Source organism: Lissotriton helveticus, chromosome 3_1 (assembly GCF_964261635.1).
Source record: "Lissotriton helveticus chromosome 3_1, aLisHel1.1, whole genome shotgun sequence".
Lineage (NCBI taxonomy): Eukaryota > Metazoa > Chordata > Amphibia > Caudata > Salamandridae > Lissotriton > Lissotriton helveticus.
The window spans coordinates 844,906,696-844,928,063 of NC_136061.1; the positions used below are offsets into that span (position 1 = coordinate 844,906,696).

At 50.1% G+C, this 21,368-nt stretch overlaps 1 protein-coding gene across 4 annotated transcripts in view; it reads right to left on the bottom strand.

Annotated features, from left to right (window-relative positions):
* KIAA0319L (KIAA0319 like) overlaps positions 1–21,368 on the bottom strand; it is a 907,721-nt gene that overhangs the window by 245,688 nt on the left and 640,665 nt on the right. The gene's annotated exons all lie outside the window — the stretch shown is intronic.

The following is a 21,368-nucleotide window of genomic DNA, read 5'->3' on the forward strand; positions in this document are numbered from 1 at the left end:
ACCCTGCTAGCACATAGACAGCCTCCCACCTTTGTGCCCTGGAGGCAAAGAACATACGCGAGGCAAAGAACATACGCGAGGCAAGGAACATACGCAAGTCATGGAACACGTGGGAAACCCACCATCCCTATCCTGAGCAAGGAAGGGGACCAGTTCCAACACAAACATGGACAACAACCTCCAAGCCACCGCAACATAAAGGCAACCACCCACAAGGAACAAGGGCAAGACATGGCCAGATGGCCCTTAATGAGGGGATAGCAGGGGAGGGAGGACAGGGATAGAAAGCAATCCCCCCAAACTTGGAGTAGCCAGAGCAGCAGGGCACCAAAACATCGGGACCCCATCCTCCAAGAACCAAGGAGGAATGAACCGCCCCCAGACAGAGCTACCCGTCAAGAACAAAGAAGGCACTCACAGGAGATACAGCCCCCCACCGGGAGGTGAGTACTGAAGACCACCCTAAGGGTCCCCGCAGAATAGGGGAGGAAGGGCGGGCCGTGAAGGAATCTGCGGCTAGAATCGTCTCTACCAGATACATCGTTACCGAAGGTAAGTAACACGTACATCTGGAAGAAGAAGAAGAAGAAGAAGAAGAAGAAGCAAGGAGGCAAGGGAAAGAACGCAAACCCACTCCAGGTGGGGAACGACCTGCCAGTCCGAATAGCGCGGACAGGCAGAAGCCGCCAGAAGCAAGAAGAATAGCCCGAGGTCCCAGGAAGGCCGGGTAGGCGGCTCCTGGCAAGGGAGAACGTATGATCACCCCAGACCCCATGGCTGGAGCAGGAAGAGGACGAGATGCCCAGGCACACCACTACGAGTGGCCACACACACAACCGTAGGGAGCAAAGCAACCTACACAAACGCCATGAAGAACAGGCACTCGAAGGCGACCAGAACCCTCCTGCCATATGACCGCTACCACTACCCCACCCAGGGTACGATAAGACCCAAAACATGGGAACCCTCTTCGGAAGAACTTCCGCAGCTGAGGGAAAGAAAAATCAATACAGCCATGGGGAACAAAACACCCCCGCAAAAGGCTTGACAAGCAGACTAAGCAAGCAGAAGGCCTAATCTCAGGGCCAAGTCTGTGCAACAATTCCAAACACACAATCAAATAAAGGGCCGTCCAACAGCCAACAATGCCAAAGTCCCAAAGAAGGACGCAATGGTCAGAAAAGCACTCCACAGCCAGAACAAGTGGCCTAAGAAGGCCTAGAATCAACCAGACTCAGGAGTCACTGAGGAGGGGACGGAGGAGGAGAGTAAGGCGGAGGAGGACGGAGCCCTGCCAAGAGCCTCTGGAAGGCGGAGTCGGCCAGGGCATGGAACAACAGGCTGCCATCAAACGGAAGGTCAATGAGTCGCTCCCGAATATTCTCAGGGAATACTCGATCCCGAAGCCATGCATGGCGACGGAGAGCGACTGAGGAAGCCATGGCCCGGCCCAGCACCTCCGAGATGTCCAGAGCGGAGATTAAACATGGCAAGCTCCCAGCTGTCCAATGCATGATGCCTTAAATCCACCTGACCACCCTCCTGGGACGCTGCGGATCAGAGAGACTCAGCCGAGTCCCACAAACAGGAGGAGGCCTGAGCCAGCTCACACAAGGTGTTCAGGGCCCGCAGGGCAGCGCTGGTCGAGGCGAACATGTTGCACCCCCAAGAGTCCAGCCAGCGCGCCTCTCGGGATGGCGGAGTCAACGGCGGCAGGGAGGGAAAAGCAGTCCGCAAAAGAGGACTGCAGGCAGAGGGGTGGAGGGAAAGGCACACCAGGCCACGCGGTGCTAGGAGGTGCCTGTGCAGAAGATGCTGAGGCACCGGGTCCCCTGAGGCAGGACGCCTCCAAACCCCATCAAGGAAGAAAGGAGGGACCTTCAAAGGGAAGCAAGATTTCCCTCCCACCAGAGCGCTGGTGGAGGACCTCCAATAGATGGTCCGCCGGAAAGTGAACCACCGGGTCACCCATACGCAGGATGCCCACAGCTGTGGACACCGCGTGAGCAAAGGCTGCACCCGCCTCCGTAGGGTCCCGCGGTGGGGAAAGCAGCTCCTCCGTGGGTGAAGGCTGCAAAATAAGGCGGCCGTACCCGAGGCCAAGCAGAATGGAAGTCAGAAGGAATTAAAGAGTGAGGGACCTGCCACTCTTCCAACTAACACCTCTGCCTCAGGAAGGGCGGGGAGCTGCACTTCGACGCCGGTGAGAAGGACACCACACGGCGACCAGTCTCTGGGGAGGACGACAGCAATATACAGCCTGCCTCCGGAGAAGGAGGAGCGTCCAAAAACGAATCCGCGGTACGACCCCTACATGGAGCCGTAGAGACCGCCGCCTGAAGCAGATTGTCGGCACCATCCGGAGTTGCCAGTCAAGGGTCCTCCAAGTCATCCCGACAGGAGACTGGAGTGGAGCTGGAGTCAGCCCGACCCCCGCCGAGGTAGCCAACTGCGTGGGGGAACGAGACGGGCCTGGGGAGTGACACGAAGCCCTCCGCCAGCTGCGGCCCAGAACAAGGGGGAGATCGCTCGGCAACCCACGTGGCGGTGCCAGGGAAGATACAACCCCCGACTCACCCTCTGTCGAGGCAGCCGCCTGTAGGGAGGGAAGAGAGGGGCCCGGAAAAGGACGAGGAATCCTCACCCGGCCTTGACCCGGAGCGGGACGAGGAGGATACACCGACCCCTGTGGCTCCGCACGGTACGGCCGGCGGCGGCGCCGTAGCGGCGTCACCTCGGCCTCAGACATAAACACCTCGTCAAAGGACAGAGAGGGGCTCGGGGATGCGACCCGACCCCCAGCGACCTCCCGTGACACCACAGGGACTCCGGCAGGAGTTCGCGGAGAGGAAAAGATGCCGTGGCCTGAAGGAGCAGCCCCAGAGGAGCCGCACCCCAACAGCACCACATGCTCCAAGCCTGGATCCGAACCAGGCGCCGCCGCAGAGGGCCTGCGCTGGGCGAGGGTTGTGCCGACGCCCCAGGAGGGAAAGGAGGAGGAGACGCCAGCGAGGCCTGCAAAGCCGCCGCGTATGTCTCCATTTGGACTCTCGACGCCCCAACACGGGAAGCGGTGGATAGGACGACACGCGGGGCCGCATCACCTGTGGAGAGTCCACGCCCCCGGCAGGCTGGAAACCAGCCCCAGCGGACAAACTGCAACACTTACCCACTGGGGAGCGACGCTCAAGTGACATCCGAGAAGGGTGAGGACGACAACCACGGCCAAAACTGAAGCCGTCCGCCGAAGCAGACCGAGGGGAGGACGTCGACCTGGAGAGAGGCGCCGAGAGGAGTTTCATGTGGCGCTCCCGCCGCGACTTCGGCTTCAACTGTTGACAGGCCTCACAGTTGTTAGTGCCGTGATCCTCCCCCAGACACCACAGACAAATCAGTTGCAGGTCCGTCGCCGACATAAGACACCCACAAAATGTACAAGTTTTGAAGCCCGAAGGCATTCGCACACTGTTCCACCAAAAGAAACGGAGAAAAACGGGGCCCGAAACAGGCCCGTAAGCAAGGACCGGATCCACGTTGCACACGGAAAAGGAAAAAACTAACATAGGCGCGCCGCATCAGGCGGGTCTTATGTCACCTCGCTGACGTCACGTGCGCGGACGATGCCTGGGCGGAGTCGCATGATGTCATCCCGCCCCCAGCGTGCAGGGATGCTGTGGCAAAAAAGTTTCTGGATCCAGTCTCACGCCTGGGAGTAATTCTACGTGTTCCCCAAGTACTAGAAAGTTCTTGGTTTATTTTTGACACTAGAATCAATTGGCCTTCCACTCAATTTATTAAATATGGACAACTTTGAAGGAAAATGTTATTTACCCTGTAAGCATCTGTTTGTGGCATTTAGTGCTGTAGATTCACATGCTGTATATACTCCATCCATCTAGTGTTAGGCCCGGGTGTGCAAGTTGTATTTCTTCAATTAAGTCTTTCTGGTCATGAGGTCCTCTTTGATATTAGAAAACACTGCAAATGCCACCTGCCTCCGGGGAGGATTCATGTGAATCTACAGAGCTACATGCCATGAACAGATGCTTACAGGGTACATAACATTGTCTGTTTGAGGCAATTATGGCTGCAGATACACATGCTGTGCATAGACTGTAAAACAGTCCTCCCCAAAAGTGGTGGCTAGCCTTTGTGTGTTGCAGTGGCTTGGAAAAGTATAGAAAGAACTGCCTGATCAACATTAGCTTTTTGGTGGGCTAGAACATTATCACAGTAGTGAGTGGCGTAGACCAGGTAGCTGCTTTGCATATATCAGCTATTTGGATGTTCCCTAGGAAAGCCATAGAGGCTCCTTTATTTCGAGAATAGAGAGTGATCAAGGATTGGATAGAATTCTTCTAGCTTTAGCATAACATGTCTGAATATATGTAACTATCCATCTGGCAATGCCTGACTTGGATATAGCCTTTCCATTATGAGATTAGGAGAAAGCCACAGAAAGTTCTTGTGTCTGTCTAAAAGTCTTAGTCCTATCAATGTAGTAAATAATGGCCCACTTTACATCCAACGTATGGAGCACCTGTTCCGCAATGGAGTCTGGTTGTGAGAAAAAAATAATACAGGTAGGTCGATTGACTGGTTAAGATAGAACTGAGACACTACCGTAGGTAGCAGTTTGGGGTTGGTGTGGAGGACAACCCTGTCTCTATCTATTTGGAAGAAAGGTTCTTCCAGGGTTAATGCTTGAAGGCAGCTCACTGTCATGGCTGGGTGAAGCACTAGCAATTAGAAATGCCACCTGCCAAAATAAGATTTGAAGTGGGCAAGTGTGAAGGGTCTGAAATGGAGAGCCCATTAGTCGTGTAAGTAAAATGTTAAGATTCCATGAGGGTGCTGGCGGAACCCGGGGAGGAATCACTCTTTTGAGACCTTCCATGAAGACTTTAATAACTGGTATTTTGAAGCAAGAGATGTTGTCCATTCTGAAGATAGGATGCTTCTACAGCTAGAAGTAAGCAAATGACGATAAAGGCTAACCCAGAAACTTGTCAATGAAGCAAGTATCAAACGAAGTACTGCTGCTGTGAAAGGGTCAATTTGCTTTGAGTGACAATAGCAGATAGACGTTTTCCGTTTGCCCGCCAAGCAGACACAGGTGTTAAGTCTGTGGGCTTCCTTGAATTCTCATGCACTCAGGTGAAAGTTTAAGGTATCCAAATTCTATGACTTCAGGAGCCACATCACAAGACTACGGGACCGGGGATCTGGGTGCCTGATTTCTCCATGGTTCTATGTGAGTAGGTCCGGCCTGCTGGAAAGCCTCTCATGTGGAACCAGAGGGGGTTGAGCAGGGTTGTGAACTACGGCTGGTGAGCCCATGTGGAGGCTACCAAGATGAGCTTGAGGGAAGTCTGCTGAAGCCTCTGAACTCCAAATGGAAGGAAAGGGAGAGGAGGAAAAGCATAGACAAATATCCTTGACCAATTCATCCATAGCACATTGCCACGGGACTGGGGATGAGGAATATGGAGACAAAGTTTGGGCATTTGACATTGTCTGCGGTTACGAACAGTTCTATTCGAGGGAACCGCCATTTGTGAAAGTAACAGAGAAGGACTTGCAGGTGGATTTCCCACTCATGGACTTGTTGCCACATCCTGCTGAGGAGGTCGGCAAAGTTGTTGTCCATCCCCCAGAGGGTATTCGGCTAACAAATGATTGATGTGGAGGTGAGCCCAACTCCAAATGGTCTGAGATAACGGAGACAGCTGTGGAGAGCTTGTGTCCCCCCCCCTTGTTTCTGAAGGTAGTACATGGCTGCAATATTGTCTGCCCGGCCTACCAGGTGAGGCAGAAAGGGTTTCAAGGCTAGGTGAACAGCTAGAAGCTCCAGGTAGTTGATGAGGAGACCCTAGCATTTGGTCTCCCACAAACCCTGTACAGTCAGATCCTGCAAGTGTGCCCCCCCATACATAGAGTGAGGCGTCCATTGTAACAATGGTCTGCGGAACAGGGTCGAGGATAGGCGGACCCTGCTGTAGGTTGTTGGTGTTCCACCACTACAGAGAGCAATGGGTACAGCGACAGATCAACACTAGATCGACTCAATGACCCTCTGTCTGAGACCACTGTTGCACTAAACATTCCTGTAAAAAACGCATGTGAAGCCTTGCATATGGCACTATGGCCATGCAAGAGGCCATTATGCCCAAGAGATGCATGATGTCCTGACTGTGTGTTGTTGATCCGGTTGGAACATGGGAATTAGTGCTTGAAAAGACTGGTTCCTTGAGGAATTGGGACAGGCTAAGGTTACCTCTGTGAGAATAGCTCCTAGGTACCGCTGGATCTGTAGGGGTTGGGCCGAGATTTGGTAGCATGGATGGTAAACCCCAATCGATGAAGTATATCTTTGATGAGCCAATCTCCCCGTTTGCGGAGGTGGGCAGCTACCACTGCAAGGCGTTTGGTAAATTCTTAAGGTGAAGTAGTGACCCCAAAGGGAAGGACTTTAAACTGTTACGGTCTTCTGTCAACCATAAACCTTAGATAATGGCTTTAACCCAGATGCATTAGAATGTGGAAGGCATCCTTTAGGTCTAATGCAGTCAAAGTCACCTTGCTGGAGAAGCTGGGTGATACGATGAAAGGTTACCATGTGAAGGTGCTCTGACAGAGATATATTTGTTTAGGGGCCTGAGGTCCAAAATGGGACCAAGGGACCCGTCCTTTTTGGGTATTATGAAGTACAGGGAGTAGACTCCTAGATCTTGCCGATGGTCGCGGATAGATTCTATAGTGCCTTCGAGAAGGAGGGCTTTAACCTTCTTTTTGAGTAGTGTTTGATGTTCTGCTGATAGTTTGTGTCTGCGAGGTGGAACGTTTGGATGCGTGGAAGTGAGCTCCAGACATGTTGGATAATGTCCAACACCCATTGGTCTGAGGTGATAGTTTACCATGTAGGAAAGAACCGTTGTTGATGTTCCAAGATAGGTGTTATGTAGTTTGTGGGGAAGAAGTAAGTAAGGGTTTGGTGCCGGGTGTAGCTCCTTTTGGGGAGCTACCCCTGGCTCTGGCTACCCTCTAAAATCCCTTGTTGATGATTGCTGGCCTTGGTTGGGCTGGTAGAAGATGGAGGTCTCAGACCAAGGGGTATTTGAACCTCAACACTAGAATGGGCGGCAAAATGAACTACAAGGAGCTGGTGTTTGAAGTGCACCATTACTTTTGCTGACTCTGTATCCTTTATTTTTTCAAGAGTTCGGTCCACAAGTGGGCCAAAAAGGTGTTACCCAACAAAAGGCATGTTCAGCAGCTTTTGCAGACCATCCGGCTTGATGCCAGATATATGCAGCCATGAATGCCTGCGGAGGAGAATGCTGGTATTCACCCCCCTAGCCGCGGTGTCAGCAGAGTCAAGGGTGCAGCGAATGAATTATTGAAAATTAGCTTGCCCTCTGATACAATCTCTTGGCCACATTTTTTATGCTCTTCAGGGAAGTACTAGAAAAGCTCCTTCATTTCATCCCAGAGTATACGGTCATATCTTGCAAGGAGGCCCAAAGAATTTGCAAATACGCCAATAGTAAGCTGATTGTACTGCTACCCGTTTCCCCACCGCATTTATCCGTTTGTTCTCTGTATCTGGAGGCGCGGCATCTCTGCTGGCTTTGGAGATTGCTAGCTTAAGATGGAGAGACCTTACATTTTTGACAGGATCTTTGAAAATGTCAGGGGTGCGATGCAGCATGCCCTTGAGAACTGAGAGATACAGGGAGGAGCGGTGAGCAGAGGAAAGGGTTTTAGAAAGAAAATCCTCTTCTAACAGCTCCCTGTGAAGTTCTCCGGTAGTGGGTATTCTTTTTGGAGTGTAAGGGGGGCAGACATCACTATCGGCTTCATTGTTTTCCGGCAACAGACACAAATTACAGACCTGATCAGACCGAGGAAATTTTGTGTGACAGCTAGAGCAATAGTGAAATGGTGTCCTTGCTGTCAAGGCAAGGTGGAGAGACACAACGAAGATCGGAGTAGGAAAATCAGGTGAGGCCTACAAGGGGGTACGGTCGATACGAAGGGTGACTCGATAGACGTTTCGAACATCGACCCGCAGAGGAAGAAGATAAATGCGATCAAAGTACAATACCAACGGATGGAAGGTACTGTGTGTATTTACAGTCACATATGCCTCAAACACATATTTCACTTTAGTATTTTTTGGACTACCATGGTTTCTTAATCAATACTTCCAGTTAAATAGCCATGCACACTTTCCAGCCCTCAACAATGTCTAATCGCTATTCACAGTTTATGGAGCTTTTACTGGGTAAGATCGCCAGTCAGAACACAAATCATTCCGTGTTCTTGCAGCAAATACAGAGCAACTAGTACCACAAGAGATAAAAACCCTCTCAAACAAAAGCCAATGATCAACGTTAGACTCTATGAAATCACTAAGAAGTGGCCAAAGACACTGCTCTAAAACGGAGCGAGATTTGGATACTCAGTGTTGAAAGATTACTCTCCTCATACGAAATAACTTGTGGACTCTTGTGCCCCAGACTTTGTCAGGACTCAAGCAGCTACCATAGCTGTTACATACATCCCTACTAGTAATCCGGTTAAGTGCCAGTAAGCTACTAGCCAATTTTTCTGTAAGAATTTAAGAGTGAAAGTTCCTTGCTATTCTTTCTGTTAGAAATCAATAGTAAATAATAATTTAATGGGGAGTAAAGGGGGTGTAGTTATAATGATTACAGATATAAAAAAGCTAATTATTTTCCTCGTGATTGTTACTCTCCATTTTTCAAAGCTGGCTGGGGATGCCTGTATGCAGGCAGGAAAAGAAAAAGCTTCTTCAAAAGATTATAGTACGTCAACAATTTCACAATGGGATCTATAGTGAAGATTATGTCCTCTCACATTGACACCAGAACCCATACCATGTCACCAATGGAACCTGCACAAGAGCCCCATGTTTTTATCCATATAGCTAGAACATGGCTTAAGCTTTATTAGTGGATGAATGGATGGGAGTTGGTAAGAAAAGAGATTTGGAACCAAGAGCACCAGAATCACAATGAAGGTAGTACTTTTTCTTTCACCCCATCATGTTCGAGTCATCCTCCTTCCCAAGCTCTCCGGCACCCATAGCTGGCTACATTTCAGCACCGGAAGCAGTGTTGGCGTGACATCATTGGAGCCATATCGTGCCACCCTGACACCAGTTACCTTTTTTCAACACCCTACTAAAGTGGATCTGAAAACTTACAATGTTTTTCAACCTTGTGCAGAGCTTAGATGTATCCGCCTAAGAAATAAGGGCTCAAGCCCTGCTACTCCTGTCATGGACATATGTACATATACAACATCAACGAGGTAAGACTGTGGTACCTTGGGTCAAATCACACCTCCAAGGAGGGTAAAAAAGGTAGCTTCATGTATGCTAAGGCTAACAGAGAGAGAGGAAGTAGTTTGTTATGTGTGCAACAAGCCCGTGGCCAGTCATGGACAAGGTTGGCTCAAAGTGTTGCACTTCTCCATCCTCCAAGTCATGAAAGGAGAAAAAATGGACAACAGCTCACCTCTACATCGATCGCGGTAAGGAGGTAGGTTACATCGACTGACTCCTTCACCAACATTGCTCTCCTCAGAGCTGTAGTTAATTAACATCACTCTGTCTGAAAATGCACCTCCAGCTGCACCATAGCCTCCTCTGGTGCCTGCTTTAAGGCCTATATTTGTTTCTGTGTCAGACTCTGCCAGTTCCCCTACTGTTACCGGCTCCAATACCATTCCTGGCTTCATCACCCTCTTTGACCTCCCAAAGCTTTCGGCACAGTTCCATCATGTCATGGACCGATTTTCAGGAATGCAGCAGTCCCCTCTGTGAGCCTTTGGGCCTCATAGGACCATTTTGTGTTCCTTTTGGGATCTGCTGGTGGGTTCACTTTTGGTGCATGTGACCACAGGGGTCTTCACCGAGGTAAATAACCGGTGGCAGCTGGAGCCACATCAGAGACAATGGTTCCTGAAATAGTTCTGATACTGGTGTCAGTCCTTTCACAGCAACAGCCAACTAAAAGCAAGGCCATCCTGATGAGATATAGGAAGGAAGCTCAGAGACTCGCCTAAGAAGTCAGGTACAGGGAAAAATGCCAATCTGTACACACACCACACCAACACATTGGCAAACACTATATGAAATCTTTGATTTAGATTCAGACCACAGCCAAATGCCTGAGGTGATACCACATGACAGCGACCGCAACAAGGCTGCCAACTTACTGCCTGATGCATCCTCAGCTACAGCTGACTATTTGGAATTACAGAAGGCCAGCGGACTCAACACATTCCCAGAAATGGAGATTAAGTTTTCCTCACAGCCAGATTCCACCAAAGTAATCTCTTTCTAAGATGTCCTGAAAAAGGTAGCAAAAGTATTGGTAGTACACTACCTATGGTGGAGGCCTGCTTCACCCGTGTCAGGACCTCTACTTCCATTCATCAAGGTCTTGCTTGATCCCTTCAAGGTGATTTGAGACAAATCAAGTAATGACAACGTTGTGAACAGACTCACTACCAGTCTGTAGATTTCCAAAATAATATGTAATATTTTTACTACAGTAAAACCTCTTCCACTCCCTTGCTGACAAGTTAAGAAAACAAATCTGTAATTTTTCAGACAGATTATCATAATAATCTTCTGGTTAAATAATTTAGACCATTTCTATACTGAACGTGATTTGAAAGCTAAATTATTCAAGTGAATTATATAGGTTTCAGGCCATCTTTTGTGGCTATTCAAATTACTGATGAAAAAAAGGAATTCCATGATGAATGATATACAAAGATGTTTTATTAGTTGCTTTCATTAATATTCAGACAAATGTAAAAATCAATTACCAATGTATTTCACACATATAGTGAGGTTCTTCAAGGGAACGGACAAAATAAATGAGGGAACACTAAATAAAGCAAAATACTGTAACTCTTGACCCACAAAAATATATATTTTAAAATCCAAGTGGGATTCAGATCATAGCTAATGCATGGTGCCCGACTTTCAATTTCTTAATTGAACTCGATTTATATACAAGGCAAACTCCACCACACACACACAACTTCAGAAGAGTAGTTGAGCAAAGAAGCAGTGGATAAGAGGGAATTTGTCAAAACTCTAGAAATGAAAGAAAGAGGAAAGTGTTCTGAGGTCAAGTCAATTTCGAAGGTAATTTATTCTCAGCTTTTAAAAAAAGCCATTTTTAAGCATTCTCCTTTGAGGCTAACCCGACATCAAAAAGAATAGTAATCTTCTCTCTTTAATACATCTTCTCCCGCTCCCTCCAGCACAGCACAAATCTGAAATGTAGTCTACCAGTTCAATTAGTGCAACAAAACAATCCTCACATTTCTTTTCAGGGAAAGCAGCTTTTTTTCTTACCAGCACCTAAGGTGCGTACATCTCTAGTAGGAGGATGATTTTCCTCATTCAGGAAAAAGGTTTTCCCATCACCTTGACCCACACTGGATACCGAAAATAATACTGGAAATGGGCACCCTAAATCTTCCTCAAGTCATATTTGCTTCTTTCTCTAATTTCAGTAATGAAATCCCGATCTTCTCTAGGGGATCCAGATGCTTATTTTTCTATGTACAATCAAGTTGGAACCGTAAGATTAGAACTGTATGGAGTTTAACACCAGGTCCTCATTTTTTCCAGAAACAACAAGGGGCACCAGGCTTATTCTCTATCGCTATAACGCTGGACAGTTTTATCTTGTTAACTTTTTTGAAATAGTAACTCTGGTTCAAATTCTAGAGACGTTGTACTAAAGTAAACTGGTTAGCAAATGTACACCTCTAGGATGACTACTTACATGTTCGCCATCAACAGTCCAACTCCCCCATCAATACAGATCCTTCGCACCATAACAGAACGGTCTCCAAGGCTGTAAGGAAATGCATCATTTTGTATGGTCACCCCAAAGATTTTTTGACTGATGCTGCTGACCCTAAAGTGTATGCTCAATTGGCTGAACCCAATTGGACATGGTTAGCTTTCCTGTAAGTCACTAGTATATGGTAACCTAGTAACCAGAGCATGTAAGTTAGAGGGGTACCCAAGAGCTTACAGCACTGGGTGTGCCACCCTGGAAGTAGCCCAAGCAAAACGAGTCCCCTAGTTCACCACTGCAGACTGGTAGAGCAGTTGTGCACAGCTAGCCCGACTTTACCATTGAAAGCAATAACAAAGCCACCACTTCCCTTATACCCATGTGTAAGTCATCCCTCTGGCAGGCCTATCAGGTCCTAAGGCAGGGCACAACATAATACACATGCAGGACAAGTACTTTACATGTACTGGCAGTAAACACTCAAAACTATCGGTTTTACTGTGGAATGACTTGGTCGAATTGCTGGAAGCCTCAGAAGGCAACTTATTGACCCAGGAAGGATTGGCGTGTGACCATGATAAGAAACGACTGGTAGTCCAGTGCAAGTGGACTTCAGCCAGACCAGAAAGAACCTCGAGGGAACGCCCTCACCATCTTTGTGGACCAAGGAATTCCAGCAAGAAGACCCCGTCAAACGTTTTGTATCCTTTGAGCATCTTGAGCATCCTTCATCTCATGCATGAGGACCACTGCATAGGAATCCACTGCATTGAGGATAAAGTGCCTGGAACTGCTGAACGACTGCTTCTTCTGTAGCGGCAACAGTTCTGGAGGACCTTGCTGGTCTCCTAGACTAGCACTCTGCTGGAGTTGGTCGCCACAAGTACTTGCAACCAACTGCACCGACACCTACATTTTCCTTGAAAACTTTTCGGTGTCTCTAATGCGGTGATGTTGCCAAGGCTTGTTTACGGTTGAGTGAAATTGCAAGAATTTATTACTGCTGATAAAATGTATATCTTCGGGAACCTCCAGTGGATCTTTTTCATTCTAGAGTCTAAATTCTTTTAAAATACAGTCTATTTTTATAAATTGGTGTCTGATTTCTTGAGTATTGTGTCGATTTATTTTGCAATTGTTATGGTGCTTTTTAAATGTTTTAAAATTGTTCCTCTGTAGGAGCCTTTCTGCTCAGTGCCACAATTATCCAGGGTTGAGCTGAGGGATTTACTGACAAAACCTACTCCACCTAATGGGGTTTATAAGTGTATTACAAGGTGAGGTTACACCTACAATACACCACTTTTCCTCACAAAGGCTGTCTGCAAAAGTGCTCCCTGTGGTGTCTCCCCCGCTCAATCTGCATGGAATTCACCTTGACTCTTATCTCGAAGATACGTTTTTGGGCTAAATTCCTCTTTGTAAATATCAAAAAGTCTCAACTATTCTTTTATCAAATTATACAATTTATTAGAAATTAGCTCAATGCTTCTTTGGGGAAGGTCTTTGCCTCCAATGGAGAGATGCAAACAACATATTACTTCTCAATGGCATCTCAAGCATCAGATGGTTGTTTCAGAGACTTCCAGGACTGATAGTCTTCTGTTTTCATTTGGTTGTGCAACTCCATCTGTCCCTTCCTTGGGAACTATGTAAAAGGGCACAGTCAAAGCCATTTCACATTTCAAACAAACCTGTGAACTCGCGTTGTGGCCTCAAGAATGAGCTATCTTAAAAGGCCCATTCTTTCAGTAAGAATATAAACAACGGCAATGGGTCCTGTGGACTGCACTACAAACACCCATACACTCCTAGATTGTGGTCAACATAAGAAATTAAGCTCTTCCTAAATCACCTGAAGTTACAAACGGTGTTCCTAGACCCAAAGCAATTCCTTACCTTTTGCAGAGAAAAGCACTGGTGTACTTTGGGAAGCTGGTTAACGAAGGACATTTAGGTGTCTCACTGGTATACCTCTTGACGAATGTGTGACTACAGAGGATACCATCTCCTTCCAGACCATGAAGCTCTAGGTCCCAAGTGTTAGAGGAGTATGGTTACCTGGGTTATCAGGCTAGGATTCACGTTCTGACAACTCTGTTCCCTTTTAATGTAAGGAATAGAGATAGGGGTCTCCATTGGCACTGACGAATGCGCCTTACCAGTATTGGCATGCATGTGGGCAGAAACATGGCTTAATTCAGATGTGTGGGTCACGACCTACTTACAATTCCAATTTGTTACTTCTAGCTGTACCCAAGTTCCCCATTATTAAAGGGATTACCCTCGGTTTACCCTTAAAGTATTTTTAGATTATCTGTATCCCAACTTGTCCAGTTCGTTTTTCATCAAGAACTTCCTCTTGATGAGGTTGAGTCTGCCCTAGTTATCTTACCTGGGTAGGATGAGGCCGCCGATGATGATGATGAAGCACATCACAAATAGTGGGTGAGGTTCTCTTCATCCAATTTAATTGGCACTCTAGGACCAAGGTAGATCCCCTTGACCCCAAGAGACCATCCTCCGGTACTGGGAGGTGGACGGTATTGATAAGTAACTGCAGGTAGATAGAGTACCTATTAGAATTATTGATAGCAAAGGTAAGTAACTTTTTATACTTATGAATGCTTTTACCTGCGGATTCCTCACCTGTTGAATATATTCCAAAGCAGTACCACATGGAGGATGGGAGTCTGAAGGAGTGATCATACTAGAAAATACGGAACAGGTAAAATGGCCATTCCTTCTCACCTCTGAGTCACATGGAAGCCTATTTCTTCCCCTGACAAATCTCAGCCACAGATTTAGCCCTGGAAAGTGAGATTGGATTCCCTCTGGCAGTTGCTTTTTGGCAAAGGCATAGCACATTTTTCTATAGCATATTATCCAGTGGGAAAAATTCATTTCTGGGTTACCTTGGTTTTCATGTCACCTGTACACCTGGCCGTCAGTACGTGTGATAAGAAAAAAAACCACACTCCTGGAGTCAACATTGTAATTTCTCCCCCTCCTTCGCGGGGTGACGTGGAGAGCAAAATGTAGGGAGAGGCGTGATGGGGTATCCCAGATGAAAAAGGGTCACCACCTATGGGAGGAAATGCGATGTTGTGTAGAGGCCAATGAGTTCAGGGGTGGGTGGTGGAGGGGGGGAGGGGAGACAAGAATGTGTATGGCAGGCGGACAAGCTCAGTCCAGCAACTCCTTGAGGTAAAGGCCACAAGAAAAACTGTCTTAAAGGTTAAGAGCCGTAACTGACAACTGTGAAGAAACTTAAAAGTAGCAGCTGTCACAGAAAGTCAAAACCAGGTTTAAGTCCCATTGTTGCATAACAAATGGAGCTGGGGGAAACAAACAAGTCCCTTTAAGAACCCTATCATGATATATAGTTTTAATCCGGAAAGCAGAGAAATGGTGACAAGAACACAATGCATATTTTAATGGTCAAAACTTCACAGCCCTGTTGAGTCAAAGACCGAGCGATACTGAAGACCTCAGAGAGGTTCACCTTCAAGGGGGCTACACTCTGCACTCCAAACAACAAATCTATTAAACCTTTCAGAGTAGACAGATTTTGTGGAGTGGCGATAGGATGATAGAATACCATCGGCCCACCTCTGGAAGCAGTTGGAAAGAGTTCAAGTTAAAGTTCAATCACCAGGGGCGTCGCCAAGCGAGCATGGCCGACAGGACGTGAGCTCCTTCAGCTCCCGACCGGCCAGCCCCATAAATCCTGAAAATATCGTTTTCGCGATGCTCGGACGGGACCCGAGGGTATGCCCGGGTACCTACACGGTCGGGGGGTGGGGGGGGGGGGGGGGGGAACACCCGGTAGAGAAGCAGTACTGGTCAGGGACCTGGGAAAGGCCACCGCAGCACTGGGCCCATGAGACTGGCGGCCCAGAACTACGCGAGGCCGGGGATGCGGCCTATACCAGCGTGAGTGAGACCCGGCGATGGTGGCTACCGCGTACCCGGCAGACTGACCTGGGCACCTGGCTGTTGCGGGGGAGGCACCCACTATCATCAGGGGCTTCCCACAGGGGGCTGAACCTCCGCATCGCCTCTGGCCCCCACAGGTGCATGGTGGACTGCATAGGGTGCGGCGAGGAGCCCGGGGTCCAGCAACAGAGCATCTACCGACAGGAGCAGGCAATCCGCTCCTCGATTGCTCCTGGGATCCTTCCGGAGGTGCGGCAGAGTGCGAGTGGTGGCGGCGACCTGTCTGGAGGCGGGCTGACTGGTAGCCAGGAACCCGGGGCCGTATCTACACAAGGCTGGGGATGCGGCCTGCATCGGCGCGGGTGAGATCCGGTGATTGAGACTGTTGCACACTCGGCAGACTGAACTGGGCATCTTGCTGTTGCAGGGGGGGCACCCACTGTCATCAGGGGCCGCCCACGGGGGGCTGAGCCTCTACATTTCCCTGGCCTCCACGAGTGAACGGTGGATTGCGCAGGGGGCCGCGAGGTGCACAGGGGTCAGCAATCAGGCATCCGCAGGCCTGTGCAGGAGATCCTCTCACAAGTGCTCCTGTGGCCCTTCTGGGGGTACGGCGGAGTGTGAGTGGTGGCGGCGCCCTGTCTGGAGGCGGGCCGGATGGCAGGCGGAAAGCCGGGGCCATAAATACGCACGGCTGGGGAGGTGGCCTGCATAACAGGGGGTGAGAAGCGTAGACCGGGGCTGGCGCTCGCCCGGGGACAGCTCCTGCGAACTTGGTTGATGATGGGGAGGGTTGTTACTAAACATCATCATGACATTTTGATACCGGGTGATTAACGTTTATTAGGTTAAATAATACAATGTTGTTGCATGACAAGTGTTCGAGAAATGTGCAAGTTAATGTCAACAGTTTGGTAATTGGGTTGTCTTTGATTAATTTACAGTGACCCCCGAAGAAGGGCGTGAAGCCCGAAATGCATTGGGTTATTTTACTTCAAACAACACTGCTTGAAATGAATTCACATATTATTCATGTTCTTGGCAAAAGTCTAAGGGACACCAGGGAGCAGTAGAAACTTGGAAATGAATGTGTACACGGAGCGTGTGGCCCCTTCTCTAAAAACGGACAATGAATGAAAAAATGGATTTTGATTACATGGGATAAAAAAAAGGAGAACAAAAATTATGAAATTTACAAGGATTGAAGAATAGGCCGAAAGTGGCACTTATGCTGTGCATTGTCTGGGGACTGGACACAGTCCCACGTTTTCTGATGTTAGACGGAAATCCGGGGCCATAACTACGCAAGGCTGGGGAGGTGGCCTGCATAACAGGGCGTGAGAAGCATAGACCGGGGCTGGCGCTCGCCCGGGGGTAGCTCCTGCGAACTTGGTTGATGCTGGGGAGGTGCCCACTGTCGTCGTGGGCTTCCCTGGGGGGTGTTGTCTCCTGCGGACTCCTGCTTTGCCCTGAGGCTCCGGGAACTGTTGCATGATACTGGGGGCACGGTGGAGGCGCACCTGAAGATTGGGATCTGCGATACTGCCCTGGGGGAAGGCTACACCCGTGATTGGGTAGTTTCCTGGTGGGAGCACCACGTGTGCCAGGGAAACGGTGGCCTGCGGCGGAGACCCCACAGAGACTGTGTTCTCCCATATTCTGTGGTGAATGAGACAGAGCGGAGTGAAGGCAGTGTACCGTGGTCGGGCCCGGGCTCTTCCCCCGTGGGACTCCTGCAGTGCTTCCTCTGGCTCGCCGGCGGTGACGGACATATTGTAAGAAGTAGACCTGAGACGCTTCTGAACCTTGCGGGCCCCAGAGTGACCCCCACACGCCAACAAGATGGGTATTGACAGGCTGCCCCGTGCCTCCCATCCCAACACCATAACGCAATATATCACACAACGCCTCCCCTCGCAGCGGATCATGCGTCAGACGGGTCTGGATGGGGATAGTGATGCCGTGAGCCCTCTCGGGCAGAGCTCCTGCAGGCGATACAGGGGTCCCGCACCGCCCTGGAGAAGCAAATAGAGACGGTCTCCATTGATGTAAATCTGTTGCGGCGGATCTGAGGAAAGTAGCGGATAAAGTCTCCACTGCGGAGGGGTATATCGTCCAGCTGCAGGGAGAAGTAGCTTCCCTGAAGAAAACGGTCTTGCAGCTCACCTCCGCGGCAGGAGAACTGGAGCACAGAGTGGAGGAGGCGGAGGGGAGGGCACGCCGCAGCAACATCAGGGTCTTGGGTGTTCCAGAACGCTCGGAAGGGGGCAATGCAGAACGATTCTTGGAGAACTGGATACGCACAAAACTCTGCCCCACAGGTCTGTCTTAGGTCTTTGTGATAGACCGAACCCACAGGGCGCTGGTCCCGCCGCCGCGGCCGGGCTCTCCCCCGAGGGCCCTTATCGCTAAAATCCTGAATTATAGGGCTAGAGACTGTATCCTGAAAGTGACTCGAGAAACGGCGAACCTCACCTTTAACAATGCTAAAGTATCTATCTACCCGAACTATACTCGTCACATACAGGAGCAGAGGAAATCCTTCCTTGCGGTTAAGCAGAAACTCCGGGACCATAACATGCAGTACATGTTACTTTATCCTGCCAAGCTCAATGTCATATCCTAAGGGAAGGCGCATTTCTTCGACGCCCCAGAGGAGGTGTGGGAGTGGCTAGAGATTAGGGGAGATGCCCTCCCGCAGGGTGAACGTGGGGGAGCCTGGAGTACATGGGGGTCAAGACCGCTGAGGAGACGAGGAGACAGGCGCAGGATTTGATCAACAGATGCCACCCAGGGGGAGAAAGAGCGAATCACGGTGGGAAATGACGGTGCCCTCCGCCTGGAGTCTTCGGAAACTGATGACCCCAGTGCTCTCTGTGGGGTTGCTACCCGGGGGGGGCTCCGGCTAGTCAAACCGCCGCAGATAGCCAGCGGAGGGAATTAAAAGCACAGGGGAGGGGGGAGGGAGGTACTGTAGTCCTAAGTCGGGGATGGATAACCCTCAATGCAATGCCCTGAGGGCTTCAGGTGCATACCCCTGGGCTATTTGAGACAGTGCGATACGCCTTGAGGTGACTGAATTGAGTTGGGTGCTAGTCCTGGGGTGGGGGGGGAGGGGGTGTGGGAGGAGTATGGGCCCTGCAAGTTCCCCAGACGCTTACTCAGATGGCTCGAGACTCTGCATAATGACTTCGGGCAGCTGGCATGTGTCGGGAGCTGGACTTGAGGGAAGGGGGGTTCTCTTCTCCACTTGTTGGGTAGTTTGGCCCGGTTGGTCTGATGGTTTGGCTGTGCACGCCCTGGCACCAGCATGGGAAGGGCATTTCTGCATGTTTTGTTGTGGTCAGTAAATTGCTCGTGGGAGGGGGGAGAGTGTTCTTAGGGGGCGGGGGGTAGTTGGTTTTTTCCAGGCATCGTATGTATTGCATTTTGGGCACGAGATTGGGGTGGCTTTATGGGATGTGGACTACGGCAAGATCGGTTACTTCACCTTGCATGGGGCATACATTTCTGGGCTGGAACGTGACAGGGCTGGGTACGTGCACCAAGAGATATAGGATCCTGTCCTCCCTTCGCAATAAGGTCTCGATAGCATGCCTCCAAGAAACTCACCTCACAGACGTAGGGGCTCAAAAACTGTGGAAAAAAATGGCAGGGACAGGTTTTCCACTCATGGTTTTCTACATATGCCAGGGGGGTCCTAGTCTGGGTGCCCCCCGGAGTCCCGTTTGCTGTCCAGTATGTGGAAGCTGACACCCATGGGAGGAACCTGCTCCTTAGAGCTAAACTAGATGGCAGAGATGTCACCATACTGAACACCTATGCCCCGAATACAGATGACCCAGACTTTTTTCAGTCCCTGCAGGAGGTACTGGTCCCGGAACTGGAGGTACTGCTGCTTTGGTTTGGGGACTTTAATTGTGTCCTAGACCCCATTCTTGACAGGTTCCCACCCGGTGCTGGTACGAAGCCACGGATGACAGCGAAACTCTGGGAGGTCATGGGGAATAAAGGAGCACAGGATGTCTGGCACCAGAGACACCCGACTCAGAAGGTATACATTTGTTTTTCCTCCACTCACAATACACATAGTCGCTTGTACAGGGTATTAATCGCAAACCCAGAGGTCACCATGTCCCTTGAGGTAACCCATCAGGCACAATTTCTTTCTGATCACTCCCCTATGGCGTGTGTGGTTAATTGGGGGGCCCAGTTATATCGACCCCGGACCTGGAGGTTACCAACGGAGATTCTTGTTGACCAGGTGGGGAAGCACCGCATAGAAACTGCCATAGCTGACTACGTGGACCTTAACTGGGGGGGCAGGGATCTGTCACTGGCCACGAAATAGGACGCCCTATAGGCGTGCATGAGCCTAACCTACGGGGTTCGGAAGCTGCTCCAACGAGAGCTACAGGAGGCGGAAAGCTGCCTCTTAGAACTACAGACCTCTGAGGACCACGACACTAGGACACGAGAGAGGGAACATGACACTCGGACACGCATCCACGATATCCTGGATAGACTCGAGAAATATAGAGGGAGAAAAATCGGGTCGACTTTTGGCCTGGATTCTTCGAAGGGAGAGGGCCCAGGAAAGGATTGTGGCGCTACGGGGGCCTACAGGGGGCTTGGTCCACTCTGAAGTGGGACTGCTGCGGGTCCTTCATCTCATCTCCAGCATGTGTACACTACGGACCCCACCGTTTCCGAAGCGTCTTATCTCCCTTACCTTCGGGAATTGACCCTGCAGTCTATCCCCAAGTCGGCGCAGGAAGACCTTGACATAGCTCTAACACTGGGTGAGGTGCGCACCGCCCTGCATCGCCTGCCGAGAGCCAAGTCCCCGGGAAGTGGCGGATTCCCTCCTGAGTTTTATCAGGCATTCAAGACTCCTATTGCAGGTTTATCTTGAGGCGTTTGAGAGTGGGATTCTCCCGCCGAGTATGACGCTGGGGGAAATATGCATGATCCTGAAGCCAGGTGGGGGGGCGGGGGGGGGGGTCGGGGGGGGGGACGACGCCCACAAGCCTTCATCGTATCGACCGATCAGAATGATCGTTACGGACGTTAAGATCTTGTGCAAGCTCCTGGCCTCGAGCTTTGCGCCGTACATGACTCACTTGGTCCACGAGGACCAAGTGAGGGGCGCAATACGGCTATGAATTTGCGGCGGTTGAATCACATTCTACATGAGGTGCGCGACGGGAGGAGCAGATGGTGTTGGTGTCTATCGACCTCACCAAGGCGTTCGACACAGTCGATTGGGGTTATCTCCTCGAGATCCTCCGTGCTATGGGGCTAGATCCCAATTTTTGTCGCTGGATTCGCATCTTGTATACGCCCCCTCGTGCCAGGGTGAAACTTGGGGGCGCGCGGTCCGAGGAATAGCGGCTGGGATGGGGTACACACCAAGGGTGTCCCCTCTCGCCGCTACTATTTGCCCTAGCCATAGAGCCCCTCGCCGTCCGGGTCCTAACAGATATGGAGCAGTGGGGTATCAGGGCGGGGGACACGTGCAACGTTATTTCCCTGTATGCGGACAATGCCTTGTTCTAATTGACCGCTCCC